The sequence below is a fragment of the Carcharhinus amblyrhynchos genome, chromosome 29 (genome assembly GCF_965287045.1).
Source record: "Carcharhinus amblyrhynchos chromosome 29, sCarAmb.v2.hapA, whole genome shotgun sequence".
NCBI classification, from domain to species: Eukaryota; Metazoa; Chordata; class Chondrichthyes; order Carcharhiniformes; family Carcharhinidae; genus Carcharhinus; species Carcharhinus amblyrhynchos.
The window spans coordinates 8,065,436-8,083,068 of NC_137352.1; the positions used below are offsets into that span (position 1 = coordinate 8,065,436).

At 43.7% G+C, this 17,633-nt stretch overlaps 1 protein-coding gene across 3 annotated transcripts in view; it reads left to right on the plus strand.

Annotated features, from left to right (window-relative positions):
- abcg4a (ATP-binding cassette, sub-family G (WHITE), member 4a) overlaps positions 1-17,633 on the plus strand; it is a 146,790-nt gene that overhangs the window by 31,219 nt on the left and 97,938 nt on the right. The gene's annotated exons all lie outside the window — the stretch shown is intronic.

The following is a 17,633-nucleotide window of genomic DNA, read 5'->3' on the forward strand; positions in this document are numbered from 1 at the left end:
CCTGCAATACCAATGATGTCACTCATGCATGCTCATACCTGCTAAATATATATATTGAATATATATATATTCAATATATATATTGAATATATATATATTCAATATATATATTCAAATATATATATTTATCAAATATATATATATATATATAGAATATATATATCAAATATATATATATATATATATATAGAATATATATAGAATGTATATATATTCAATATATATATTCAAATAGGAAGATGTTCACTATTACGCGATAACAATGTGGATTTAGTTGGGGTAAGGAAGATAGATCAGAAAAGGCTTGGGCCAACAAGTAGCAACTTACATTCATGCCACGCAAGTGCCAGGCAATGACCATCTCCAACAAGAGAGAATCTTACCATCACCCAATGACATTTTACCATCATGAATCCTCCATTATCAACATCCTGGGGATTACCATTGACCAGAAAGTTAACTGGACCAGCCATATAATTGTTCACTGCTCCCCATAAAGGGAGGCTACAAGAACAGGTCAGAGACAGGGTATCCTTCAGCAAGTAACTCACCTCATGACTCCCCAGAACCTGACCACAATCTGCAAGGCACAAATCAGGGGTGTGATGGAATTCTGTCTAGTTGCCTGGATGAGTGCAGCTCCAACAACATTTAACAATATTGAGAACAAAGCAAACTGCTGGATTGGCACCCCATCCACAAACATTCACTCCCTCCACCACCAACGCACAGTAGCAACAATAAGTACCATCTACACGATGCACTGCAGGAATTCACCAACGCTCTTTAGGCACCACCTTCCAAACCCAGAACCACTACCATCTAGAAAGATAAGGGCAGCAGACATCACCAACTGGAAGTTTTCTTCCAAGCAATTCAGCATCTTGACTTGGAACTATATCGTTGTTCTTTCACTGCTGCTGGGTTAAAATTCTGGAACTGCCTCCCTACACCATAGGAACTAAAGCAGTTCAGGAAGGCAGCTCACCACCACCTTTTGAAGGGCAACTAGGGATGGACAATAAATAGTCAGCGATTCCCACATCCCATAAACTGAAGAAAATATGAATAAATGAGGGGGACATCTTGCCTTTCTTTCAGGATGGACAATGGGTGGCATGGTGGCACAGTGGTTAGCACTGCTGCCTCACAGTGCCAGGGACCCAGATTCTCCTTGTGGTCTGCGCAGGATTCCTCCAGGTGCTCTGCTTTCCTCCCACAACCAAAGATGTGCAAGTCAGGTGGATTGGCCATGCTAAATTGCCCCTTAGGGTCAGGGGGACTAGTTAGGGTAAATGCATGGGGTTACGGGGATAGTGGTTGGTGCAGACTCAATGGGCGAAATGTCCTCCAGAAGGATGCTATGAATGCTGGACCAACCAGCGAAGCCTACATCCCTTGAATGAGTAAATCAATTAAGTGTTGTGGATCTCGGTGACAGTAATGCGGTCTCATTAATATCAGCACAGTTTCAGAAAACAGAAATAAACTGTGCAAGATGGGCATTTGACATCTTTTGGGCGTATGCATTCCTGATGGCCAAATGCCACAGATATACTCCACTATATAAATTATAATCCAATTTGAAAATAGTTACTCTGACCCTCTCCCTTTGCCGAGGTGAGGTCTGGACTGAGAAAAGCACTGATATGAAAGGAAGATAAATTTAAATTCAGTTCAGGATGTTTTACATCTTCCTGCACCAAGATTTTTTTAAAAAGTTAAATGTTTCTGTTTGCTGCAAGCTTTTAAGTGATTGAGGCAGATTGATCTGAGCTAATGTACTTTTGGACAAACACACCCAGCAATATGGTAACCTGTCAAGTACAACGTTCATAGACTGGGAAGCAAATTCAAATTAAGGGAGTCAAAGATTCATAGAATCGTACAGTGCAGAAGGAGGCCATTCAGCCCATCGAGTTTGCACCATAACTTTGTGCATTTACCTTAGCTAGTCCCCTTGACACTAAGGCGCAATTTAGCATAGCCAATCTACGAACCCCCACATCTTTGGTCAGCATTGTCCTTGTTAATTGCTCACTGCTCCCCATAAAGGGAGCCATTATTAACAGCATATCTCAAAGTCAATGCATTTTTATATCTATTGAACACACAATCCTGTATGTGTTTTAAGTTTAAAGTTTATTTATTAGTGTCACAAGTAGGCTTACAGTAACATTCTTGGCCACAGAAGGCTGTGGAGGCCAGGTCATTGAGTGTATTTAAGACAGAGGTTCTTGACTAAGAAGGGGATCAGGGGTTATGGGGAAAAGGCAGGAGAATGGGGATGAGAAAAATATCAGCCACGATTGAATGGCGGAGAAAATGCGATGGGCCGAGTGGCTCAGTAGGCAGAGTTCGGCTCCTACATCTTATGGTCTTAACACTGTAATGAAGTTACTGTGAAAATTCCTAAGTCACCACACTCTGGCACCTGTTTGTGTACACTGAGGGAGAATTTAGCATCGTCAATGCACGTCTTTCAGACTGTGGGTGGAAACCAGAGCATCTGGAGAAAACCCACGCAGACACAGGGAGAACGTGCAGACTCCACACAGACAGTGACCCAAGCCAGGAATTGAACCTGGGCCCCTGGTGTGAGGCAGCAGTGCTAACCACTGTGCCATCATGCCTCCCATATGTGTACACATTTATATATGCATTTATCATAATACATAGAATTTAAAGCACCAAAAGAGGCCATTCAGCCCAACTTGGTAGTAATGCTTTACTAGCTTCTTTCTCATGGGTAAGAGGATCAAGAGTTATGGGAAAGGGGCAAGAAAGTGGACGTGAGGAATGTCGGATCAACCACAATGCTATTAAATAGCAGAACAGGCTTGAGGGGCTGAATGGCCTACTCCTGTTTCTATTTCTTATGGTCTTAAATCCCTGTGCAGTTCTATATTAGTTCACCTTTTCATTATTCATAAGTAAGTCTTGTCAGTGAGTGATAGCAGACTGTGTAAAATGAAGGACATCATTATAGATCCCAGCCTTCTCTTTACCTGGAACCAACGGTTACACATTTAAAGCTGGGTTTACTGAACTGATCAAGAGAAAGAAATCCGTTTGTTATCACCCAGCCCACACATACCCCTAGTTCTCATGAGATCTATGCAGTGGGCCAAGTGCCAAGTACAAGGGGGTAGCACGGTGGCACAGTGGTCAGCACTGCTGCCTCACAGCACCAGGGACCCAGGCTCATTTCTGGTCTTGGGTGACTGTGTGGAATTTGCACGTTCTCCCCCGTGTCTGCATGGGTATCCTCTGGGTGCTCCAGTTTCCCCCCACAGTCCAAAGGTGTGTGGGTTGGGTGGATTGGCCATGCTAAATTGCCCCTTAGCGTCAGGGGGATTAACAGGGTAAATATCTGGGGATAAGGTCTGGCTGGGATTGTTGTCAGTGCAGGTTTGATGGGCCGAATGTCCTCCTCCTGCTCCTTAAGGATCATCTGATAAGTAGCAAAGCTGGAATTGTTTCTTAGTAAACATGTCAAAAACATATTCAAAACTGATTTAAAAGAGAGTAATGCCATGGTTATCTCTTCCTCAACTCCTACAATTTTTCTTTATTTGCGAACATATCAAACAAGGCAGATAGGAAAAGACTGAGTGGTCCATCCAGCTAGTCCCCTGTAATTGTGATCTCTTGTGTAACAGATGATATTTTTTGTGATCACACAGATAAGCAGCTCAGGATTTCCATGTAGATCGCAACCACAGGTTTTATTTAAAAAAAAAATCAAAGCTCAGTTGAAGGTAATCTTTCCCATCTGCTCGGTAAAACAAAGGGAGCAGGGATAAGTGAAATACGTGTTCCATATGTCAGATGCATAGTTGATCTATAGCTTTCATCTTTAATTATGAAACAAGAAAATGTTAAAATATTGGCTCCCATTAACTTATGACCATTGAACAGCTCAGAATACCTTGCGCTGTAGTTAGCAGCAGAGGTAATTATATATGCCTACACTTGGGAACTTTTTACTTCAGTCATGACTACCTCATATCCTCGCTCTCCTATTTTGAAATTTCTTTATATTATGTGCCATTCCCTGGTCAGAGGCAAATCTATTCTGTGGATTCCTCCATTGACATTGGCCACCAGAAGAGCAAGGGTCACCCACAATAAGACTTTCAACAATTTCTCTGTCCATTTTGCTGTGAGGAGGTACATGGTCTTTGCTTAGCACATTCCCGTCAACCAAGATGAGTCATTTCTCAGCTCCATGCAAATTCCAGATCTGCTTTCTCTTCCTCTCCTCTGCAGCCACTTCTTGCATGTTTCAGAGCATTGAGTCATCCAGAGAATATTTCTGTTATTGGCCAAAACCACAGATCAAGTTTGTGACATGGTCACTCTTAGATTCTAATTCATTATCCACTTCCTGGAATAGCGCAGAAATTAAGATTTTTGTTTTAATTCTATCATGGGACGTGGGCATTGCTGGCATTTGTTGTCCATCCAGTTGCCTTTGAGAAGGTGGTGGTGAGCCACCACTTGATAAAAGTCTACGTGATTACGAGGGGCATGGACAGAGTGGATAGTCAGAAGCTTTTCTCCAGGGTGGAAGAGTCAATTATTAGGGGGCATAGGGGACCACATGACAGTGAAGGAATGGTGATGTAGTTCCAAGTTGGGATAGATTTTGACTTGGAGGGGAATTTGCAGGTGGAAGTGTTCCCATGTGTCTGCTCTCCTTGTCATTCTACGCGGTAGAGGTCGCAGGTTTGGAAGGTGCAGTTGAAGAAGCCTTTTTGAGTTGCTGCAGTGCATCTTGCATGTGCTTACACAATGCTGTCACTGTGTGACAGTAGTGGAAGGAGTGAATATTTAAGTTGGTGGATGGGACATCACTTTGTCCTGGATGGTGTCAAGCTTCTTGAGTGATATTGGAACTGCACTCACTGAGGAAAGCATTTTCTATTTTTGTATTGAATCCTCCTAGATTTTGTGCCTCTTTTTTTTCAGAAGCTAACAGATATATTAACTGAGAAAGTAAAGTACTTTCTATAAATCCTTTTTAAAATTACAGCTAAGCTTATTCACTGTTTGTATTATTGAAAAAAAATCTATATAATGGCATATTCAAGAGAAATATATGAGGTTGTGGGGATAGGGCATGGGTGGAATTGTTGTTGGTACAGGCTCAATGGGTTGAATAACCTCCTTCTGCATAGCAGGGATTCTGTGATTCCATGATGCACCATTTACCATCATCAGGGTTGGTAGCATTCTATTGTTATTGTTTGCTAATCCAGAAACCAGGACTAATGCTTTGAAGATGTGAATTCATTCCCACACGGGGCATTTACTGGCCTCATTAGTAATGATCAGGAACATACTCAATTGTTGTAAAAATTCATATGACTCGGTATAACATCCTTTTGGGGGAAGAAATGGGTCATCCTCATCTGTCTGACCGACGCTTGACTCCAGATCCAAAGTAATGCTGCCAATTTTTAACAACACTCTGAAATGCCATGGCAAAACGCACGATTTTACTGAACTGCTACAGAAAACACACCTACAGCACACGGACTGCAGTGGTTCAAGAAGGTGGCTGATATTTACTGTCTCAAGGGCAATTGGGGATGGATAAGAAATGTTGGCCATGCAAGCAATGGTCAGATTCCAAGAACAAGACGGAAAAAGCATGCTCTTTTTTATTCATTTGTGGGACATGGGCGTCGCTGGCTGGCCAGTATTTATTGCCCATCCGTAGTTGTTCTTGAGAAGGTGGTGGTGAGCTGCCTTCTTGAATCGCTGCAGTCCATGTTCTGTGGGTTGACCCACAATGCCATTAGGAGGAAAATCCAGGATTTTGACCCAACGACTGCGAAGGAACGCCAATATATTTCCAAGTCAGGGTGATGAGTGGTTTGGAGGGGAACTTACAGGTGATGATGTTCCCATGTATCTGCTACCCTTGTCCTTCTAGGTGGAAGTGGTCATGGGTTTGGAAGGTGCTGTCTAAGGATCTTTGCTGAATTGCTGCAATGCATCTTGTAGATAGTACACACTGCTGCTCCTGAACGTTGGTGGTGGAGGTTTGTGTGTGTGATGCCAATCAAGCGGTCTGCTTTGTTCTGGATGGTGTCAAGCAGCTTGAGAGTTGCATCTGTCCAGGCAAGTGGGGAGTATTCCATCACACTCCTGCCTTGTGCCTTGTAGATGGTGGATAGGCTTTGGGGAGTCGGGAGGTGAGTTACTCACCGCAGTATTCCTAGCCCTCTGACCAGCTCTTGTAGTCACTGTGTTTATGTGGTGAGTGCAGTTGAGTTTCTGGTCAATGGTAACCCCAAGAATGTTGACAGTGGAGAATTCAGTGATGGTAACACCATTGAATGTCAAGGAATGGTGGTTAGAGTGTCTCTTATTTGTGATGGTCATTGCCTGGCATTTGTGTGGCGTGAATATTACTTGCCAGCCATCAGCCCAAGTCTGGACATTGTCCAGATCTTGTTGCAATTGAGCATGGACTGTTTCCGTGTCTGAGGGTGGTGCTGAACATTGTGCAGTCATTGGCGAACATCCCCTTTTCTGATCTTATGATACAGGGAAGGTTATTGATGAAGCAGCTGATGATTAGCCAATGATACCTGACAATGTTACTGATTTTAATGATCTTCTTATTGGTGCATGATGTGGTGGCATTAGCAGCACCACGGTAGATCGAATTGCTGAGTAGTGACATTCAGTTGCACCTGGAAATGAAATAAGAAAAGTTTTAAGAAGCAGTCATAGATGCTCAGGGAAGCTACCTTCTTGAGGAAGTGATTCTTTAATTGCTTTAACCACTGAGTGCATCTCCTGGGTGTCTTCCTCCGGGGAACCTCTTAATAGTCACTGAGGAGCAAAACTGCTCTTGGTTGACATTCTTCATTAGGTTTGGCATCAATTGGGAAATGCAGCTGTATGTATTAAAAAACCTAAGTGCAGGCACAATGTAGTAGGGGGTAGCTGGAAGCAAGCGGAGGGGCTTTTTATGGCTGTAGTTTGCAGGAGGAAGAGAAATCAGAAACGTGAACAGTTTGAGCATTTTGGAGTTTGGATAAGATTGAATTAGAGCAGCTTTTTGGACACTATTTGACTATACATCTGGTGCCAAAATGTTGCCTGAACATTCACCATGACAAATATGGGGATAATATGCGGGAGAGGGCCTAGGCAAGACACAAGAGACTTGGTGAAGATTCAATGGGCCAAAGGATTTCTTTCCATTTCTGCAGGGATTCTATGGTTCTAAGAATCCTCAGAGGAAGTCAATTCCACAGGCAGTTCCAGGGAGAAAAAGGCAAATTCCTGTGGATGCTGGAATCTGAAACCAAAAGAGAAAATGCTGGAAAATCTCAGCAGGTCTGGCAGCATCTGTAAGGAGAGAAAAGAGCTGATGTTTCGACAAAAGTCCAGCTTTGACAAAGCGTCATCTGGACTGGAAAGGTCAGCTCTTTTCTCTCCTCACAGACCTGTGGAAATTTTCCAGCATTGTCTCTTTTGGGAGCAGACCAGGTGTACTGCAATAGGGAATCAGGGAAAAAAATGATTGGAAATGGGGCTGATGGCTGCTCATCAAACATATTTGGATAAAGAAGGACCTGAGGCCCATTTGGTCTCATTCTTCCAACATCCCAATCTCATTTGACATTGATTGTCTTCTTCCTGATATCTGTCTGATCTGGAATCTGTGGTGTCTTGTCTTGCCCTGCCTTAATTGCCCATCTGAAAGTACTATTATCCGGTTTCCCGATCTGTGTAAAGGATCTCGACAGAGGCCACTTGGCAACAGCTCTTTCTAAACGTGCTCCTGAAGAAGTGTAAGGTTGGATAGTAAGTTCTTTTGCGATTTGTTTTGTTTGTAATGCAATTTACAGTGCAGGATGTGAGGACGTTTTTTGGTTCATTGATGGGATGTTTGTGCAAAGTTTTCTGTTCACCAATGCATAAAATTGCTTTTTGAAAGGTAATTTGCCAGCTGACATCCTCAGAAAAGTGCCTGATAGATCGCAGGTCCCTATTAACATGCCTGAGCTTACATTTTGACCTCTTAAAGGGACTAATATCTTTTAAGAAACATTATATGATATGATGCCATAAACTGCATGTTTTTGGCATTTGGGGATGAAATCATCATGAGGGAAATAAAGAATGATGTCCTTGGGAGATAGAAATGTCTTTGAAACACCTTTAATGTTAAAGATGTTCAAATACTATTCATTAATTCTATTTCTCATTTTCTATATCAAAAAGGCACTCTTTACCTTTCAGTAAAAGTTTAAAATTTATTTCTTAGTCAGAAGCAGGCTTACTGCAATGAAGTTACTGTGAAAATCCACCAGTCGCCACATCCTGGCACCTGTTTGGGTACACTGAGGAAGAATTTAGCATGGCCAATGCACCTAACCTGCATGTCTTTGGACTGTGGGAGGAAACTGCAACACCTAGAGGAAAACCACGCAGATGTGGGGAGAGTGTTCAAACTCCACAGGCAGTGACCCAAGCCGGAAATCGAAACTAGGGTCGCTGATGCTGTGAGACAGCAGTGCTAACCACTGTGCCACCAAGTACAACCAAAGGCTGTGAATAAGATCATTATGTGCCTTTTCATCTTATTGTAACTGTGGGACATTTACCCCAGTGGTTTCAGGGTGACATTTACTTGGGCCAATATGACTGCTTTTCTTGTGCCCATTTCCCATCTTTCCGTTAGTGAGGAGGTAAAGACACACATTTGTATGCTTATCACATCTCTCAAACATTTTAGTAGGTGACATGGTGGCACAGTGATTAGCACTGCTGTCTCACAGCACCAGGAGCACTGTTCGATTCCCAGCTTGGGTCACTGTCTGTGTGGAGTTTGCACATTCTCCCCATGTCTGTGTGGGTTTCCTCCAGATGCTCCGGTTTCCTCCCACAATCTGAAAGATGTGCTGGTTAGGTACATTGGCCATGCTAAATCCTCCCTCAGTGTACCCCCCAAACAGGTGCCGGAGTGTGGCGACTAGGGGATTTTCACAGTAACTTCATTGCAGTGTTAATACAAGCCTATTTGTGACACTAATAAATAAACTTAAAACTGTTCTACATGCGGTGCATTACTTTGAACTGCCATTACCATTCTGTGGGCACATGCTTAAAATAAAATAATACATTTTAATTTTGTCATTTTGCCCACTATTTCTTCAGTGTCTCACCCAAGTTACCTGATGTTCACTAACTTGGTGGACAGACATCCAGGCTGCTCATTGGGCGCACGGCTGCTGAGCTGTGCAGTGTATGAGATGTGGGGAATTCCATTTTTAATGAATGAAAATTAATCTTCTCTCCTTTCATGTCTGGAGACACTGGTCATATGGCTACACCACACGGATTTTACTCCATAATACAGTGTGCCAGCAAGCTATTCCATTCACCGCCTCTCCCAGTCAATGTCAACAGCCTTGGCGAACATTGCTGAGATTAAATAGATCATAGAAGATCATAGAGTTCCTACAGTGCAGAAGGGGCCACTCGGCCCAACAAGTCTGCACCAACAACAATCCCACTCTGGCCCCATCCCCACAACCCTACTCACTATTCCGCTAATCCATCTGACACTAAGGGACAATTCCTCATGGCCAGTCAACCTAACCCACACATCTTTGGACTGTGGGAGGAAACTGGAGCACCTGGTGGAAACCCACGCAGACACAGGGAGAACGTGCAAACTCCACACAGAGGGCGGAATTTTACCAGTACGTCCATCCAAGATTCGGACGATCCCTCCCAAGGCCAATGGGGAATGCCATTCTACGAGCCTTGCCCGCCCCCGGAATCAGGATGGGCATGCCGGTAAAATTCCAGCCAGTCATGTGAGGCAGGAATTGAACCTGAGTCCCTGGTGCTGTGAGGCAGCAGTGCTAATCACTGTGCCACCATGCCACCCATGCTGATTTTTCTTCCTTGACGGGAAGCTTGTGCATTTTGACTCTCTCCACATCTCTACTTGTTGGATCTTGCTGAAGCCAGACTGACTGAAGAATGCCTGCTTGGCGCATTGTGCAAGTGACACCACAGTGAGCCACACTTCTCCAAAAGCCCCTGATGCATACCCCAGCATTGAGAGATAAGCGCAGGTAATATGTACAAAATTAGGTTGGCAGCATAGTGGCACAGTGGTTAGCACAGCTACCTCACAGCGCCAGAGACTCAGGTTCAGTTATGGCCTTGGGTGAGCCTCTGTGTGGAGTTGGCACATTCTTCCCATGTCTGCGTGGGTTTTCTCCAGGTGCTCCGGTTTCCTCCCCACACTCCAAAGATGTGCAGGTTAGGTGGATTGGCCATGCCAAATTGCTCTTAGTGTCCCAAGATATATAGATTGAGGAGATTAGCAGGGTAAATATGTGGGGTTATGGAGCAAAGCCTGGTTAAGAGCCAGTGCAGACTCTCAGAATCTTAGAATCCCTACAGTGTAGAAGGAGGTTGTTCAGGCCATCCAATCTGCACTGAACTCAATCCCACCCAGGCACTATTCACATAACGCTTCATATTTACCCGGCTCATCCCCCGGACAGTAAGGGGCAGTTCACCCTAACCTGCACATCTTTGGATTGTGAGAGGAAACCGGAGCACCTGGAGGAAACCCACGCAGACACAGGGAGAATGTGCAAACTCCACACAGATAGTCACCCGAGACCAGAATTGGACCCTGGTTCCTGGTGCTGTGAGGCAGCAGTGCTAACCACTGTGCTGCCCCTTCCAAAGGCCTCCTTCTGCACTGCAGGGATTTGACCTGTTGAACAGACCAGATTAGGGAAAGATGGGGGGAAATGCAAACTGATTTTTTTTTAATAGTAAGAATAACATTTTGTGACCAACATGTTGCAGCTGAAAGCTTTAGCAAAGAGGCACCTTGTATCCACATATATAAATATCTGTAAATATGTATAAAATATCTGCACTCTTTCAACCTCAGAAGTTAGTGAGATAACTGCTCATTGGCTGGCCTGAACTTTGAAAGTTTTGGTTGTATTTATTTTGGGTTTGAGATGAGTCTTTCTGTTCCAGCAGATAAAGGAACTGCTGTTGACGGTGAAAGAACCTTCTCATTTTTCTTGAGTTTTTAAGGCTTCTGTTAACTGCAGCATGCGACGGTGCAGAGGGACCTCGGGGTCCTTGTGCATGAGTCGCAAAAACCCAGCCTACAGGTGCAGCAGGTGGTCAGGAAGGCTAATGGGATGCTGGCCTTCATAGCGAGGGGGATTGAATATAAAAGTAGGGAGGTCTTGCTGCAACTGTATCGGGCACTGGTGAGGCCGCAGCTGGAGTACTGTGTGCAGTTTTGGTCGCTGCACTTACGCAAGGATATTTTGGCCTTGGAGGGAGTGCAGAGGAGGTTTACTAGGCTGATACCGGAGTTGAGGGGGTTGAACTATGAGGAGAGGCTGAATAAACTGGGCTTGTACTCGTTAGAGTTTAGAAGAATGAGGGGAGATCTCATTGAGACGTATAAGATGATGAATGGGATGGATAGGATAGAGGTGGAGAGGCTCTTCCCGCTCAAAAAGGACAGTAGGACTAGAGGGCACAGCCTCAAGATAAAGGGGGGGGTGGTTTAGAACGGAGTTGAGGAGGAACTTCTTCATTCAAAGGGTGGTGAATCTCTGGAATTCTCTGCCCGTTGAAGTGGTGGAGGCTGCCTCGCTAAATATATTTAAGACGCGGGTTGGTAGGTTTTTGATAGGCAGGGGGATTAAGGGTTATGGGGAGAGGGCGGGAATGTGGAACTGAGACACGACAGATCGGCCATGGTTTTGTTGGGTGGCGGGGCAGGCTCGAGGGGCTGGATGGCCTACTCCTGCTCCTATTTCTTATGTTATGTTCTTAAGTTCTTAATGTGAGGTATGGTGTCTGGCAGTGAGCATGCAGGTTAGGTTTTGCGTTTCGCCACTGTTTTCTAACAGAAGGTATGGGATTTACTGTGAATGAAACAAGGTACAGCGAACCTTTTTATAAAATTATTAGCAAGATATGGACTTCATTGAAAATGTGAGCATTCCCTAATTGCCCTTGAGAAGGTGATGGTGAGCCATCTATTTAAATACAATGGAATGGTTTACTAGGCCATTTCAAAGGACATTTAAGAGCGAAGCTTCGCCGTGGGTCTGAAGTCATATCTAGGTTAGACAGAGTAAGGACACCAGATATCTTTCCCAAAGGACGCCACTGAACCAGGTGTGTTTTTACAACAATCTGCTGATTTATTATTGTACCCTTCCGAATCCTGTACTTTTATCCCTGATTAATTTAATTGAATTAAAATGCCCAAGATGGTGTTTGGAACTGTGGGTTTGGAACTGGACTCTCTGCATCATTCGATCCAAATGTTGAACACGTGAAGAGGGGTGAGAGGGTGGGTATACTGATGGGATTCGGTAGAGAAGAATGGGTGGAGATACACATGGAATAGCTGTGAACGTGGCTCAGTCCATCACACTAACTAATCTCCCATGCATTGACTCTGTCTACACTTACCGCTGCCTTGGGAAAGTAGCCAGCATAATTAAGGACCCTGTGCACCCCGACATTCTCTCTTCCACCTTCTTCCATCGGGAAAAAGATACATGAGTCTGAGAACGCGTACCAACCCTTCCCTGCTGCCATCAGAATTTTGAATGGACCTACCATATATTAAGTTGATCTTTCTCCAGTTACGACTGTAACACTATAATCTGAATCCTCTCCTTTTCTTCTTCCCTATGTACTCTATGAACAGTATTCCTTGTCTGTGTAGCGCACAAGAAACAATACTTTTCACTGTATACCGGTGCAGGTCACAGTAATAAGTCAAATTAAAAGCATCATCATGAATCAATCCAATCAAACAGTCTGCTACTATGTATAGACAGACTACAGTAAGAAGTCTCAGAACACTAGGTTAAAGTCCAAAAGGTTTATTTGGTATCAGGAGCTTTCAAAGTGCTGTTGTTTCATCAGGTGATTCACCTGATGAAGGAGCAACACTCTGAAAGCTCATGATACCAAATAAATCTGTTGGACTTTAACTTGGTGTTCTGAGACTTCTGACTGCCTACCCCATCCTAACACCGGCACCACCTCACCATATAGACAGACTATAACACTTTGAGATGGAGACCAGGAAGACCTGGTCCAAGGCTCCCTTTCCCTCCAACCGGACTTCATCTAAAGACAGCGCTTATGTTTGTACCTCCCTTGCCACAGGAATTGGCTTGACATATTTCAGTTTTTGTTTGTATGTGGCAAATTGTTAGCGGGGAAAATTACAACAGTTCCTCAACCTCAAAGAATAATGGTACACTGTTTCCTGAAGTCGCCAGCGGCAGAGAGTAAATGAATTGGAAGGTTGTTTATGGTGTGAGTACGTAATAACTTCACGGATGATGTAGCTGAACACAATCCTGTCACAAGAAATTGATATAAAGATGAGAATACAACTGATGACCACTTCACAGATACTCAGGCCTGGACTCTGTAAAACTGCGAATATATCCTGATTCCAGGCATGGTTGAGTCGGAGCTGGACCTGAAACACTGACTGTTCCTTCAACAAGAACTACCAGACAAACCTCCAGCGCATCAACCCTGGGAGTTTAGTCACCCCATGCATTCGGCTTTGGAGTATATTATTCCCTCATTATCTTTAATTATAGTTTAGCTGAACTGGGATAAATGCATTTATGAAGGTATGTTCAGAAGCTGTTTAAGCCGGAGACAAAAATACTCAAGTCTTTATAGCACTGCCAAGTTAATCATTTGTTTACTAACTCAGCACAGACAAAACCAGCAGAAAACAATCAAGCAAAACCTGTGTTTTACGCATAATTGGTTGCATTCGTAAAAGCATCACGGTTTCTGGATGGAATCTGGCAATTGAGAGGAATATATGGCATTAAAACAGATCAGTCGGTCGGCATTTGTGCTCCACTCAAGCCTTCTCTTTTAAATCTATCCTTGTAACCCTCTATCCCTTTCTTCCTCATTTGCTTATTGACTTTCTCCTTAAATGCATCTACACTATTTACTGCAGCCACTCCCTGTGGTAGCGAATTCCAAATTCTCGCCACTCTTTGGGTCAAGAACAAAGAACTGAGAACAAAGAGCATTACAGCACAGGAACAGCCCCTTCGGTCCTCCAAGCCTGAGTCGATCATGTTGTCTTATCTAGCCTGTACCCCTCTATTCCCCGTCTGTTCATGTGTCTACGCAGATAAGTCTTAAATGTCACTAACATGAGTGCCTCAACCACCCTCACTTGGCAGTGCATTCCAGACCCCACTACGCTCTGTATAAAAAAAACCTTTCCCCGCACTTCTCCATTGAAACGTTCCTCCCTTATCTTGAACTTGTGCCCCCTTGTAATTGTCATTCCTGCCCTGGGAAAAAGCTTCCAATTGTTCTATCGATACCCTTATAATTTTATAAATTTTTATCTAAGAACTAAGAAGGTTGTTCTTCTGTGAAAACCAATGAAAAACCAAGACATTTATCCTGGTACAGCTCGGCTACGCAGAAAAGCACTGGTTGACTTGTCCGTCCTACATATACAAAGGCCTGGGCACTTAGTTAGCAAGCATTAATAATTAATAAATAACGTTGAGTGAAATGGCTGCTGCCTCCATCCTAAAAAGCCAACATTGATTCCATTATCTGAACTGAGTTGTGTGGTGTGATTTATGTTAAGTTTACCAACTTAGTACCAAGTTATATGTAACCAAGGAGATACTTAAAGTTCTAGTCTGGGGCACGTTGATATAAAAAAAGAGGTGTTTGGGTGTTTTGAGAAGCATTAAGATAAACAGAGCCCCCAGGAGCTGATGGGATCTGCCCCAGAATGCTGAAGGAGATAAGGGAGGAAATTGCTGGGGCCTTGTACAAAATCTTTGTATCCTCTTTATTCACAGAAGAGGTCCCAGAGAACTGGAGAATAGCCAGTGTTATTCTTTTGTTTAATAAGCTCAGCAGGGATAATCCAGGAAATCAGAGGCCAGTAAGCCTCATGTCAGTGGTGGGGAAATTATTGGAAATTATTGTGGGACAGGATTTACTCGCATTTGGAAAAATATGGACTTATTAGCAACAGGCAGCATGGCTTTGTGCAGGGGAGGTCGTGTTTCACAAACTTAACTGAGCTTTTTGAGGAAGGGACAAAGATGATTGATGAGGGCAGGGTGGTGGATGTGATCTACATGGACTTTAGCAAAATCTATGACAAGGTCCCGTGTAAAAAGTCTCACAACACCAGGTTATAGCCCAACAGGTTTATTTGGTAGCACAAGCCACAAGCTTTCGGAGCACTGCCTCTTCATCAGGTGAATGGGAGTTGTGTTTACAAACAGAGCATATATAGACACAAACTCAATTTACAAGATAATGGTCAGAATGTGAGTTTCTACGGGTAATCAAGTCTTCAAGGTACAGACAATGTGAGCGGAGAGGGAGTTAAGCACAGGTTAAAGAGATGCGTATTGTCTCCAATCAGGACAGTTAGTGAGATTTTGCAAGCCCAGGAAGTTGTAGGGGTTACAGATAGTGTGACATGAACCCAAGATCCTGGTTGAGGCCACCTTCATGTGTGCAGAACTTGGCTATCAGTTTCTGCTCAGCAATTCTGCATTGCCGTGTGTCATGAAGGCCGCCTTGGAGAATGCTTACCCGAAGATCAGAGCCCGTGACTGCTGAAGTGTTCCCCACAGGAAGAGAACACTTCTGCGTGGTGATTGTCGAATGGTGTTCATTCATCCATTGTCGTAGTGTCTGCATGGTCTCCCCAATGTACCATGCCTCGGGGCATCCTTTCCTGCAGCATATCAGTTAGACAACATTGGCCGAATTGCGAGAGTGTGTACTGTGTACCTGGTGGATGGTGGATGTGAGCTTGTGGCTTGCAGCTTGTGCTACCAAATAAACCCGTTGGGCTTTAATTTGGTGTTGTGGGACTTCTTACTGTGCTTACCCCATTCCAATGCTGGCATCTCCACATCAAGGTCCCTTGTGACAGGCTGATAAAGAAGGTGGAGCCACATGGGATTCGCAGTGACCTGGCTAGATGGATAAGAACTAGCTTGCTCAGAGAAGGCAGTGGAAGGGTGTTTTTTGACTGGAGATCTGTGACCAATGATTCTTCCTGTAGCACTTACAGGGATAAGTGCTGGGACCCCAACACTGTTCTCTGTGGAACATAAATAAATGATTTGGTGAAGAGTGTAGGTGATCTGATTAGTAAGTTTGTAGATGACACAAAGATTGGGGAGCTGCGGATAGTGAGGACAATTGCCAGAGGATACATTAGATAGGCTGGAGACTTGAGCAAAGAAATGACAGATGGAATTTAATCTGGATAGTCTTGAGGTGATGCACTTTGGAAGGTCTACAATTAATGAAAGAACCCTTAGAAGCATTAACTTATAGAGGGATCTGGGCATACAGGTCTGCAGTTCCCTGAAAGTGGCAACACAAGTGGATGAGGTGGTCAAGAAGGCATCTGGCTTGCTTGCCCTGATCAATCAGGGCATAGATTATAAAAATTGGGAAGTCATGTTGCAGCTGTATAAAGCTTTAGATAGGCCGTTTTTGGAATATTACGTACAGTTCTAGTTACCACACTACCAGAAGGATGTGGAACTTTGGAGAAGACACAGAAAAGAATTACCAGGATGTTGTCTGGTTTGGGGGGGATATTACCTACGAGGAGAGATTGGACAAACTTCGTTCGTTTTCACTTGAATGTCGGAGGCTGAAGGCAACCTGATAGAAGTTTACAAAATTATGAGTGGCATGGATAGTTAGTCTTTTTCCCAGGGTAGAAATGTCAATTACTAAGGGACATAGCTTTAAGGTAAAAGATGGGTAGTTTAAAAGAAATTTGAGAGGTATGTTTTTTACGTAGAGGGTGGTAAGTGCCTGGAATGAGCAGCCAGAGGAGGTGATAGAAGCAGATACAATGGCAGCATTTAGGAGACGTCTTGACAGATACATAAATAGGCAGGAAACGGAGGGATACAGAGCCCATAGAGGCAAAAGGTCTTTAGTTTAAAAAGGCATCATGTGCTGGTGCAGGCTTGATGGGCCAAAGGACCTGTTCCAGTTTTTTCTTCTTTGTTCATCACTCTTATGAAACCTTTCACACAGGAAGGGAGATATACCATTTAGTCCTTTGTGTCTGTTCCTACCTTCATTTAAATCATGGATGGTCTTGTGATGACAACCTCCAGACATCTCAAAAGCACTTTACACACAATTAGATGCTCTTAAGTGTACTCACTCCTTTCAATGTGGAAATATGGCAGCCAATTTGTGCACAGCAAGCTCAAAACAACAATTAGATAAATGGCTGGGTCAGAGTGTTACTAATGAGCAGAAGCTGATGCTATTTATCCTTTTAATTGTTGATTTTAGGCACAGAATATTATTTTCATCGTACGTTGAAGCCAAGGGCAATGCTTTTCCATTGACTATGAGGAGTGGTTGAATAAATTAGGGTTGTCTTCACTGGAAAGACGGAGGCTGAGGGGAGACCTGACAGAGGTCTACAAAATTATGTGCAGCATAGAGAGGTTGGATAGTCACCTGAGGCTTTTGTCCAGGGCCAAGTGTCAATTACAAGGCTTCAA